The 12,632-nt window shown below is 32.2% G+C and overlaps 1 protein-coding gene across 1 annotated transcript in view; it reads right to left on the bottom strand.

Moving 5' to 3' along the window:
* The window catches only part of LOC133186725 (uncharacterized), a 33,767-nt gene extending 31,059 nt beyond the window's left edge, over window positions 1-2,708 (bottom strand). The window contains exon 1 of the mRNA XM_061321999.1: window positions 2,690-2,708. The gene's annotated coding sequence lies outside the window, so the exon portion shown is untranslated. The remainder of the gene's footprint in view (window positions 1-2,689) is intronic.
* Window positions 2,709-12,632: the final 9,924 nt, after the last annotated feature.

The following is a 12,632-nucleotide window of genomic DNA, read 5'->3' on the forward strand; positions in this document are numbered from 1 at the left end:
CATTTATATTTATTAATTCACAGTCCTATGAATAAAAAAAAAAATAATAAAAAGTGTTGAACCATTTCTTCAAGAAAATCCCGTCTTCTTGTAAGAGGACGAACCATATTATGCCTAGTATCTAATGAAAGGATGTCTTTATATACGTATTCATTACAAGTAATTTCTTAAAGGTCAATTTGACATCACTTCAAAGATAAACACGGTCTGGTATGGATCCAGAAAACATGGCGATATGAGTCTATAGGATTGTGAATGAACAGACTATGGACTAACCGTGAAATACTTAGTGGGCAAGTATTTTAAAATTCAGGGCAATGTTCTTATAAAACTGTACTATTGATAATCCTTTCTGTCTACAAATTCCATTTCACTTATCAGTCATTACACTAATGATAAAGCAATTAACTTACAAATTCATGTCTTATTTTTATTTTCATAAACTCAGTGGATGAAGTGACAGAAAGAAAATACAATGTAGTATAATGGCGACAAGTGATGCACATGATGAGGTGGGAGTGGGATCCCCCCCCCCCCCCAATTTATTTTTATGACCATATATGTTGCTCTCCTGTTATGCAAGCAACACATCAGTTAAGTCAACTACATTTCTGGTTTAATTCAAAATTTTCTTCATCAAAATAAATTAAATATATCTGTTCACTAACAAGTTAGTCTAGCAATAAATTATTTTCATCTTTGTTTTAATGACTTTTTACCCATCCTCCAACCCCTCAACCCCCCATAAAAAAGCAACAAAAATAAAATTGTTCCAGTAGATAGTAGTTTCATAGTAATTTAAGTTCCTTCAGTACATTCAACTCTACTACATATCTTGTTTTTTTTTATAAACATAGAAATATTGTAGATAATTTCTACTTCATGCAACTGTTTTACAAAAACAATTAATTATATACACAAGTTTCTGGTGATCTAGAAAAGAGTAATGGGAACAGTATTGAAGTCATGGCTAAATTGTTGATCAGGTTTAACACTCGGTACTAGTATTCAAAAGGATACAAAGTGGTAAGGTATTGAAATGGTTTCTTAGTAAGAATGGTTTATAATAGGCACAGTATTGATTTGTTACCTACATAACATTTTTTATTCACCTTTTAATTCTTTTTTTTTTTCTTTTCTTTTTTTGAGAGGGGAGATACAATTCAAAGTGAAATAAAGAGATATTGTCATTTTTTTCCTGCACTGCTTAACCTGAACACTAGGGCTGTCACGAGTACCCGAAATAACCGAGAACCGCGGTCCAAGTTGTTTGGTTCGGTTCCGGTTCCATTTTTCCGGATTTCGGTTCGGGTCTGGTTTACATATTAGAGTCTGTTTAATACAAAAAATGGCGTCGAAATCAAAGGAATGATGACGATAACAGTGATAAATAAACATCACAACTGAAATCTACTTCATTCCATGACAAAACACTTGTCACGGAAGTATTAGATAATTATCAAAACAAGCAGGAATGGTCAGGTTGTGGCTAATAGTAGGCCAAATCACCGATGTCTAGACGTTCGCATGGTTAAGACTAGTTTTCAATGTAAATTTATTGTAACAAATAAAGATTTTTCACGTTAAATTCATGAAATTAAGGTTTAAAATAGATGTAAATACCCGACCCAAAAAACCCGAAACCGAACTGAAAATTTACAGAACCGACCCGACCCGAAAAATTTTGGAACCGTGACAGCCCTACTGAACACCTGCTGGGGCCACTAAGGAGGTCTATTTCCAATGGGTCTGGAACCCCCCCCCCCCCCTGCAATTTGCAGAGTTATTAAAAGTATATACCGAAGCAAATAAAAGATGACTTTGGACCCCCCTAGAAAACATGAACCCCACCATCACCACCACGAAATAGGTGTTTTTCACGTTTGGGAAGCGGAATTTACCTTTTTTTTTGCTTGTCAAGAAATTTCTGCGTTAGAATTTTTTTTTTTTGACTGGGATGGACCCCCCCCCCCCCCCCCCCCCCGGAAAAAATTCCTGGATCTGCACCTGCACTGTTTGCTTGATGGGAAAATGATAGAATAATAAATTTCACAGACAACATCTGATTAACTTGATGGGTTTTGTTTTAATGTGGTGAAAAGAAAATGCAGTTGTTCTTTTTTTTTCAGTCAAAGATTTATGCCTGTTTCTCATATTTTTTTACTTTTTATTGATAAAATTGCATACACCTTGCACTTAGTCCCTGACCCAAAGAAAATAAGTAAATATTCCCTGTCCTGTTGATTGAAATACTTATGTATTAGATTCTGATACAGGTTTTTTTCATAGATTAACTGACACTCCTGTTAAAACGCCTGACACAAAACATGCATTTCTTAAGAGACATGCTAGATTGACTGAGTTGTTGAATTTGTAAACAATTGTTATTAACTCTAAATACCATTTAATTTTTTTGGTCAATTAATTGAACAGAGTGATAAGACATCGCTTCACCGATTGTAGAGTTTTAAACTTCAGCAAACACAACAAATGGAAACGCTCAGAAAAAGACATCAATCAACTGATGTGACTTGCATACAGATTACATGTACATATCTGCATATTGTGTAATATATTGAAGGAAACATCGAGTCTCCATCAATATTCACCGTCACTGAACTTGCTTGACATAAAATGTCAACAAAATAATTATCATTTATGAAAATAAAACAATCAATTACAATATTACACAGTAGTGCAAGGACTCTTCAATCAGAAATCCTCAGAGACCACAATCCATTTCATCTATTTCGCTGCAGCCATTTTTATTTTAGTAAAATTTTTGAAGTATGGTGAACCACTAGGGACTAACAGTAAAACACGCACCCCGATCCCGATCACATTTCTCCTTAACAGTATGTAGTTTTTCATGCCGCACTTTTCACTCAAATTGAGACTTCACCGTATACCGGTGAAGAGCTTCAAATTTAGGCTTATACTCGACACTCAGTGCCATTGAGCAGTGAAGGTTCTTTATCGTGTCAACGCCTACATGCATCACACGGGATCTCGGTTTTAACAGTCTCATCCAAAATTACCCTTGACCTTCACTTCTAATACTGTAATTTTCACTTCTAATACTGTAAATACACATATTAAATTATTTTGTGGATATTGACTTATTCATCTCTTCCAACTCTTGCATAATAGTGATTTGAATATACGACATTGAATTCAATACTGCCGGTAAGAATTATTTTCTTAATTTATTGTCTCCTTGATTTAAATTTTATGTCGTTCCTACAATGAAGATTGTATTTATTTTAATCAGAAAATGCGCATTTTTCACCACGGAGCAGAGATATTAACAGGTTCATTTTTAGAAGACCTGTTGTGACCTTAATTTTTTAAAAGAGTTTTCAAATTGATAGATAATACTTTTAAAAATGTTTTCAGGATAATATCTATTCGAATGTGATAAAAAAAAAAAAAATCGGTAAATAACGAAGATGAGAACTTACGCTTTCAATTCAGATGTCATACACAATTGAAATACCAAAATGATAATCTATGTGTAAAATTCAGTCAAGTTTTTAACAGTTACAATATATATTGTTCCATTTTGCATCTAGTTAAAAATTCCCTTTTATTATGCATATTTACTTCTCAAACGTATCATTTTTACTGTGATTGATCTGACCTGAAACGTCAACTTTAAAAGTAAATATCTCATTTTTTGCAAACAGAATTAAAAATCTGACAAAAACGATCTCTTCCGAAGTACTTCATACATTCCAAAACTTTACATGGATAGTTTTTGTAGATCCATGATTTTTGCCGAAACATCGACATTTTTTGTGTGTGCACGCATATGCGGACTCTATTTTCGGAGTCTTTTTCAGTCTCAATTTTGTACTTCCGTTCACGCCGATTTTGGAGTTCGTGTAGACTGGTAACGTTGATCTCGGGTTGAAAATTGACCCGGGGTTCATTTTTCAACATTGAATATTGAACCGAGGTTACTTTTTCTCAATTTTGAAAATTGAGACTAAAAGTCGTGGAATTTATACCCGGGGTCATTTTTCAACATCTTAATTGGTAATCACAGGCACTTGACGTTTTAAACCTTTCTCTTTATTGATAAAAATATCCCCATACTATAGTTATAGTATGGGGATATTTTTATCAATAAAGAGAAAGGTTTAAAACGTCAAGTGCCTGTGCTGTTGAATATTGACCCCTGACTACAGCGTTTTGCCCTGTGTTCGTTCTTGAAGTTGTTATACATGATTTATGTGTACATGTAACTACTAATATATCTACCAGTTTCATAATTTGGATTTCTTCTAGCATAATAATAAGATCGGACCGAAATCAGGAAACCTATAGCAACCCGAAAATATAGTTGTTGTTCAGTATACCTTTTATCTTATTTCATGGTTGTCTTTGACAAGTTATTAGAACTATACGTCTTGTACTAGAATGGCTACGTAATGGACACCTCCCCCCTTTCGGGTGTCTATTATGATATACAAATGAATTCATTATTATTAACTGCCGCTTAGGATAAAAATGCATGAGTTTATTTTTTTCCAAATTTGGGACAAGATGTGCATGGTAGAATTTTTTTTCCCTACATCGATTAAACAGCTTAATATACGCATACATGTATATACGACAAATAGAACAGAAAAATTGCAAAATTGTACGACAAAATAACCAGTTTACAGTATTAACCTACATATATATATATATATATATATATATATATATATATATATATATATATATATATATATATATATATATATATATATATATACATACATACATGTATATATATATATATATATATATATATATATATATATATATATATATATATATATATATATATATATATATATACCTAAATTTTAATAAATTGATTGTGATATAGATCTGTAAAGAAGCAGAATTCATATCCATGCATAACTGATTTCAAGGACATCTAATTAGCAATCTGCTAGAAGAACACGGATTTAATTCTTTCTTTTTTTCGGAAATGGAACTGATTTACTCTCTAAGGTTGGAATTCCTCAAAATCACGCTTCAGTATTTAAATGGTCTTAACGTTCCAGTCTACGAAAGTGATTCGATTTATCCAGAAAAGTCCTTACAAGCATTTAGATATACATACATGCAGGTTCCAGCAAATGCTCTACCAATCACTATTTTTACTTTTCACAAAAATATTATATGCTGTGAAGGAGAAACTTACATGTAAGACATACTATGCGTCAACATATTCATAAAATTGTGTAAATCGTATAAATTGTGGATTTTAATATATCTGACGAACTTTTACATTTTTAAAACATTTAAAATCACTTTTTTTCAAAGTAAAAATACCGAAACGTATGATTTTACAACACTTTATATAGCCATTCCTTACGATAAATTAAAGATTAGGTGTTAATTCTGATATCATAGAACGCCTTCTTCAAGAAAAATGGAACTTGGGAATTTTCCTGTCTCGTGACTAATCATTACACCATTTAAAAAAAGTCTGCTTCTGCAAACAAGTACTCTGAGGTTGATGTTAAAAAATGCCAGAATTCCTCTTTCAAAAGATCTATTTAGTATTTGGAGACCAAGTCTTCCAACAGTCTGTTGGAATTTCGATGGGACATACATGTACATATGTAATTGTGCTCCTTTATTTGCAGACCTGTATGTTTTTAGCAGACTTTATTCAAATACTTCTACATGAGAACAAGAAAAAGCCTGCTGTGGGCTTTAAGTTTGACATTAAGATATATCGATGACGTCTTATCAATGAACAATACTGATTTCATTCATAGGTTGATACGGTATATCCAAATTGAACTCTTTACTAGAGAAAGACATTGATGGCAAACTATCAACTAGATTTTAATATGAGAAATGTGATAACTCTAACTTTTCTATCGTCAACTTCCCTTATTTATTTAGCAATAAACTATTATCACTTGCACCTCGGGTTTGTGTCTCCCTGGTGATTCGATACACAAGAGCATGTTCTATGTATGAGCAAATAAGTTGATGATACATTGTATAAGGGTTTCAATGATCTCATGTACAGTCAACATTTTGCAAATTCTATGGTCGATACAATGACCTTGTTAACAAAAACAATTTGTCGTTACTTTGGTTGACTGGCGTCTTTCATACAAAATGATGGGCCATTTTTTCATACTGAATTGACTGCGTATTTCCCAAATTCTGAGATCATGACAAAGGGCACGCGGTGGGTGTGGCCTGTCGACAGGGAAAGCTTACTCCTCCATGGCATCTGATCCTACCTCTGATGTTTTAAAAGTTTTCTCTGCTCACAGTTTGTTTTGTTTTATTGGACTCTTCAACATGATTTCTGTTCGTTGTCTTCACTTTTCATGGAAAAGTTGAAGTTATCTCATTTGTCATACAGTTTAGTTAGTAGTTGCTCGTTCTCAATCACGTTAATAATAGTCCAATTAAAGTTTCTCGACGTTACACAATATTTCAGAAATATTAAAGTTATTCAAAATATTTGCCGTGCTACGTATACATACATCATTATCAGTAATATCGAAACAGCAATAATTTAAGGAATAAGCGATTAAAATTTTTAAAAAATACCAAAATTTTCTAGAATCTTTAAGAAATATGATTCTTTGAAATTTCATTACTATTTGTCGTCCGTAAGAGTGAATTATAGCAGAGCCCGATTAATTTTTGAACGGCCCTCGTATGACGTCACACGTCAAACATGAGGTTCACAGAAATCAGGGCTTTATTAAATTCAAATCTAATCAAGAAGTATTATTAACTTTGATACAGAAAAATGAGCTGACTACATACACATGAAGGTTTGAAGGGAAGCATACTTTAAGAGGAGGGGCTTCTTCATGATAAAGTTTGAAACAGACAGTCTCAGAGTTTTCTTCATTAAAATTATAGATTTTGTCCAAGCAATAATTAGGAAAGATCTTATAACAATAATCAAACTCAAAAGTCTTTGAAACAATACAAATCGTTAAAATAGCAAACACAAACCTCGAAAAGCAACAGAAGTGGGATCAGGTACCATGGAGGAGTAAGCATCCCCTGTCGACCGGACACACCACCCGTGGGCTCCTTGTCATGATTGGGCAAACGAAAAAACCGTAGACAATTCAGTGTGTAAATAATGGCCTAACGTTTAGTATGAAAAACGTCGGTCAGCATTCAACTTAATGATAGATTGCATTTACTGAAAAAGGCCATTGTATCGACCAAAGAATTGCAAAATGTTGATTTTATACAAGACTGCTGATATCCTTGTTTTATCAACTTGTTTGTCAATAGCTTGCCGCGTTTTAGAAATTGTTTGTACGTAGAGCACGTTCTTGCGTATCGGAATCATCTGGGGCACATAAACTCAATCTGCAGCTGATAAGGGTATATTGCTACATAAAAAGGGAAGTTGACGATTGAAAAGTTGTAGTAATCACGTTTATCATTAAGCTTTGTTGATAAATTACCATTTGCGTCTTTTCTAGTAAGTTATGCAAATATGAAACAGATGTGTCAGACTCTACGGTATCTTTTATTTCAAGCTCACTGGGATATATTGTGTCGACATATGAATGAAAATAACTATTGTTAATTGACCATACGTCGTCGATATATCTAAATGTCGAGTTGAAGACCACAGCAACAGATTTCTTTTTCTCATGTATAAGATTTTGAATAAATTCTGCTTCATATGAATACAAAAATAGGTCTGCTAACAACGGGGCGCAATTGGTACCCATGGGAATTCCAACAGATTGTTGGAAGACCTGGTCTACAAAAACTACATAGATATTGTCAATCAGAAACTCAAGCATCTTTTAAATATCAACTTCCGAGTACTTGTGTGTACAAGCAGATTGCTTTTTAACAACGTAACTTTGTAAATGACTAATGAAAAGGTAAGTAAATTTATAAGTTCCATTTATATTGAAAAAGCAGCTGTCAATGATGTCAACAAAGCCTGGACATTAATTTATCGTGGGAAATGTTGTATACAGAGTTGAAAAGTCGTACATATAAGTTTTTATGTTATTGATTTTGGTAAAATTTTGCGATTTCAAATTTTCCAAAAGTTTCTTGGAATTCTTTTAAAAGTATCCACATCTGATTTACACCACTTCTCGAATATATTGTTGCACAGTACTCCTGAAGTTTCTCCTTCACTGCTTTTAATATTTTAGTGAGGAGTAAAGAAAGAGGCTTGGTAGAAGATTTACTGAACCCGCTATGTATCTTTGTTTGTAAGGATTTTTATGAAATTTCGGAATCCAATATAAATATGGAATTCAAATTCAATTTGGTTGTAAGGAATATTAAAAATATTCAAAACTGATATATATGATTTTGAAGAATTTCCTCTATAGAAAGGGAGTTATGGATATACGTTAATTGGATTACCACTTGCAGAATAAAATCCAGGCTCCTCTAAAATACAATTAAATAACGAGCCTTACAAAGAAAGACAATGTTGTTATCTGGGGGTCGTAACATAAAGCTTGCTAAGTTTTTGACTTAAGTATGGTCATAAGTATGTTTTAGGTGCAATCATAAGACCTGCCTAAGTACTACTTAAGTATGTCTTAAACCGTAACATAAAACGGACTTAGCTAGGTCTTAGCTAAGTCAAACTTATGCTCAAAATATTTTTTTATGAATCATCCTAGTTTTTCAATTTATTTATATATGTGTTTGTAAATATGATTTATTTACGTTTTTTATCACATGTAAATTAAAGTTGACGTCCTTGCCTATCGGTTTTAGCTAGGTTAGATTAGATTTCGTAATTAATAAAATTAAATTCTGTTTAAATAATTCTGAATATTTGAAAACAAATATTGCACGCTTACAAAGTGGCACTAGTGGTTCATTGTAAATGCGTGAATATTGTTAATCACTCGAGACTGCGATGTTTTCAGTTTACCGTTTGTTGTTATTCTTTCGTTTGACAAATGTTCACTTGCCTTCAAATTGTCTTTCTCGCAGACATGGCACGATAACCCAGCGTAGGTACAATGTACTTGAAATTGAAACTCTTAATAAAAAAGTAAAAAACAATAGGGATATTTGAATTCTGTTCCTCCCATATCAGCAAGCAGAGACTGCAGACGTTTTATGGTATACTTATTTACAATTTAATGAAGGATTGAAAAGAATTGTTTTCAGAAAACAATTTTTCGTATATCTCCAACTTACATTTAACAACAACTCTCTCTCTCTCTCTCTCTTACGTTAACGGTAGTGAACCCTGTCTGAATCCTTGCTTGTTGCGTTCTACATTCAATCTAATTTACAGAAAATTTTATTAGTTTTCTAGTCATCATCCTTTAATTCATCTACAACTTTTAAAATCATTTCATCTATTTTTTTCACAGTAAACAAACAAATCTATGATTACTGTATACAATTTACTTATAATGATTAGTGTTGATAACCTAGGTCCCACTAATATTTCAAACGTATCCCAAAATTAATATTTTGCATTTACATGTATGTCATTTAGAGAGTGATATTGGAATAAGTGATGAATACCCCCCCCCCCTCCCCCGACGAAAAACTAAAATTCTTTTACCAGTATATTAAATAGAGAAAATTATTTTATAATGCATAATATAACTAGAGGAATGTTTAAACATAGTAAGTCAACCTTACATAGTACTAAATATATGTTTAAGAAAGTTAAGACAGACTTAAGTCACCTCTATAGGCCGCCTAAGTTTTGCTAAGATTGTCAAATCTTAGCATGTTTCTAGTTACGGTCTTAAGTTTAAAACTGTGCTTAAGTCCTACTTAAGCATGGTCTTAGACTTAAGTACCCTTTATGTTACGACCCCCTGCTTTCTAAGCTGGGGCCAGTACACATTGATCTTGTAATCGATCTAATTCTTTTTTCACTGATGTATTATTGAAGACAGACGGATAGATGGTTTTCATATTGCACCCCATTCGCTTAATGCGAGATTTCAACATCCATCTATTTTTTATCCATTCTGACAAAGTGTCAAGGTTTTTTTTTATGTTTTCCCATCGCCTGGCGTAATCTTCCAAAGAATTCATAATATTTATGAAATTATGACGCAAGTTGAAAGATGGTTCCCTAAATTTTGGCCCTTTTAAAGTAAGTAATTTAAAGTTCTCATTATTAACTATATTTACGTAACCAGTAATGACCTGTTCAGCAGAACTATAGTTGTGGGAGAACAAGGACACGTTGGAGGATTATGTTTCAGATGTTCAGTATCTAGGCACTGTAAAGTTAAAGTATGGAAGCAGTAGTCGATGTATATTTGGAAGAAAAACAAGGTGTGAACTTCAACTTGGTATATGGTGGAACACAAGGCTGGACCCAAGTATTTTTTTAAAGGATGCTTTTGGATTTCCCCTATCAATTTTTTTTTAAATATTAAGGAATGAATTTAGTAGTTACCCAAGTTATACGAAGCGGTTTATAAAAAATGTAAACTGTTCAAATCCAGGTTATACAGTATAACTTGGGTAGCTATTTAATTCATTCCGTATAATTTAAGTGTAGAAAATAAGAAAATTTCTCCTTCAAAAATGCCCCTAAATTGTACATATTTCAAATGTAACGTCAAGCGGATTGATAAGTTTTTGACGTAAGTTATTGTGACGTAGGCAACACAGGTTATAGACTAATTTTTTTTTATCAAATCAAATGACGCGTTACAACCAAAACTAAATTATTAGAATATATTTTAAATTGCATCTCAGAACAATAATTCAGATAAAAGAAAATAGTACAACAATTACGGGGGTGTATGGTGTATTTTCCAGTTTTCTTCATTACATGTGAATGTTGGTAAACAATGATAAATTTTAATACGTCATACTTTTTTTCAATATTTAACTGGCATTTAGTATCAAAAGTTTAATTAGACATTAAAGTAAATATTCCCCGCATTATTTTTCCCCTACATGTTAGCATTAAGAAATGATAAACATTACGTCACGTCATATTTCAGGTTCATAGAAATCAGGACTTTTAAATTCACAAATCAAGAAGTATTTACATGTACATGTGTATTTATTTCCCAACAGTAAAACTGAATTGACTTCATAGATAAGAAAGTGTAGGGGAAGTATATTGTACTTAAACATGGCAAGACTGACCATAATCTCATCTAGATGATAACAAAGGCGAGCAGGGGATTCAATTCAACCCAATTTTAATCGTAACAAGCGGCCAAATTTCGGGCAAGATTTCCTGAATCACTTTATGTGATATTGGGCTGTGATTCGTTGAGATATTATTACAAAATATCAAATACTCAAGGATCTTGCTGAAAATACACTGGCCATTGTAAGATGCGTTTTAGATCTTATAAATTAATCCCCTTTCACGATGATTTTTTTAAAATCAGAAACACCATAACTTTGGATAAATAAAAAAATGAACAATGTGACAATATTTTTTTCTATAAATACATATAATATATATTATATATATATACGCAAAAATTACTTTAATATACATTTTAAATAAATAATAATTCATTTATGATAATCATTCTTATGAACTTTGAATTAGTGAGCTCATAAAGCTGCCTCAGGTTAGACATGAATTTCAAAATTCAGAAAGAAATACATGTACACATAAGCAACGGTGTCAAACATCCGACTAAATTTCCTGGAATAAATTTATATTGTTATACAACGTATATGGTTTTACTTTTTAATGTTTTTTCTTCGATTTTTAAGACCATAAGGACTTTTTGTTTTGTTTTTGTTTGTTTGTTTTTTTTTTGTTTGTTTGTTTGTTTTTTAAATCATCGTTGCTCCCCATCGCCTACAAGTTAATACAGCATAAGCTAAATCTGTAAGCATTGGATCGTTTAAAAAAAGCACATACATACATTGTATATTAAGATTCGGACTATATGTCCGACCAAACCTCATACAGGAAAATTTCTATCTGTAACAGTAAAAGGCATAAAGTTAGTTGAAAATCCCTGATTTTGCAATATATGTTTTATTTTAAGATAGCCTCAACCCATTTTCATGGGTTTTTTTCTTCCAGAGAAGTGTTAATAAGATGAAATCAATTAGCAGCATGCGTTCCCCCGCCCACAGCATGGTATCTGTTAATAAATCATACATTTTACTCATCTTGTTACTTTATTTACCTTTCAACAATTCCAAACATCCCTATATGACCTTGGAATTAGCATTCCGACGTGCATGTTGGGGTCTTTTATCATGCACTATCCAGAGTTGTCGTTCCCGCTACGCTCCCAAATACACCTCTGTAAACGCTTAAATATTATACATTTCTTGGAAAAATTGTAAATGAAAAATTATATAAATAATCGTTTTTAATAAAATTCATTACCGGAAAACATTTATTTCAATCTATTTCCTTGAAAAAAAAAATTATTTCACTTTTTAATTTTTACTCCGCAAAATAGTTCCCTAAAAACCTTGAAAATAAATCGTTTTGTGGGATGATAGATTTAAAATAATTGATAAATTATCATCTTTATCTATAATTACAATAACTAATAACTATTTTAATTTCAAATTTTCACCGTTTAAAACTTGTACAAAAATCTTGTACAACGAGCTAGCGTTCACAGAGGTGTTGGGAGCGTAGCAGAAGACAAAGTATGGACAGAAAATGT

The sequence above is a fragment of the Saccostrea echinata genome, unplaced genomic scaffold (assembly GCF_033153115.1).
Source record: "Saccostrea echinata isolate AGI-Se365-2 ecotype Australia unplaced genomic scaffold, CSIRO_AGI_Sech_v1 ptg000014l, whole genome shotgun sequence".
In the NCBI taxonomy this organism is placed as follows: domain Eukaryota; kingdom Metazoa; phylum Mollusca; class Bivalvia; order Ostreida; family Ostreidae; genus Saccostrea; species Saccostrea echinata.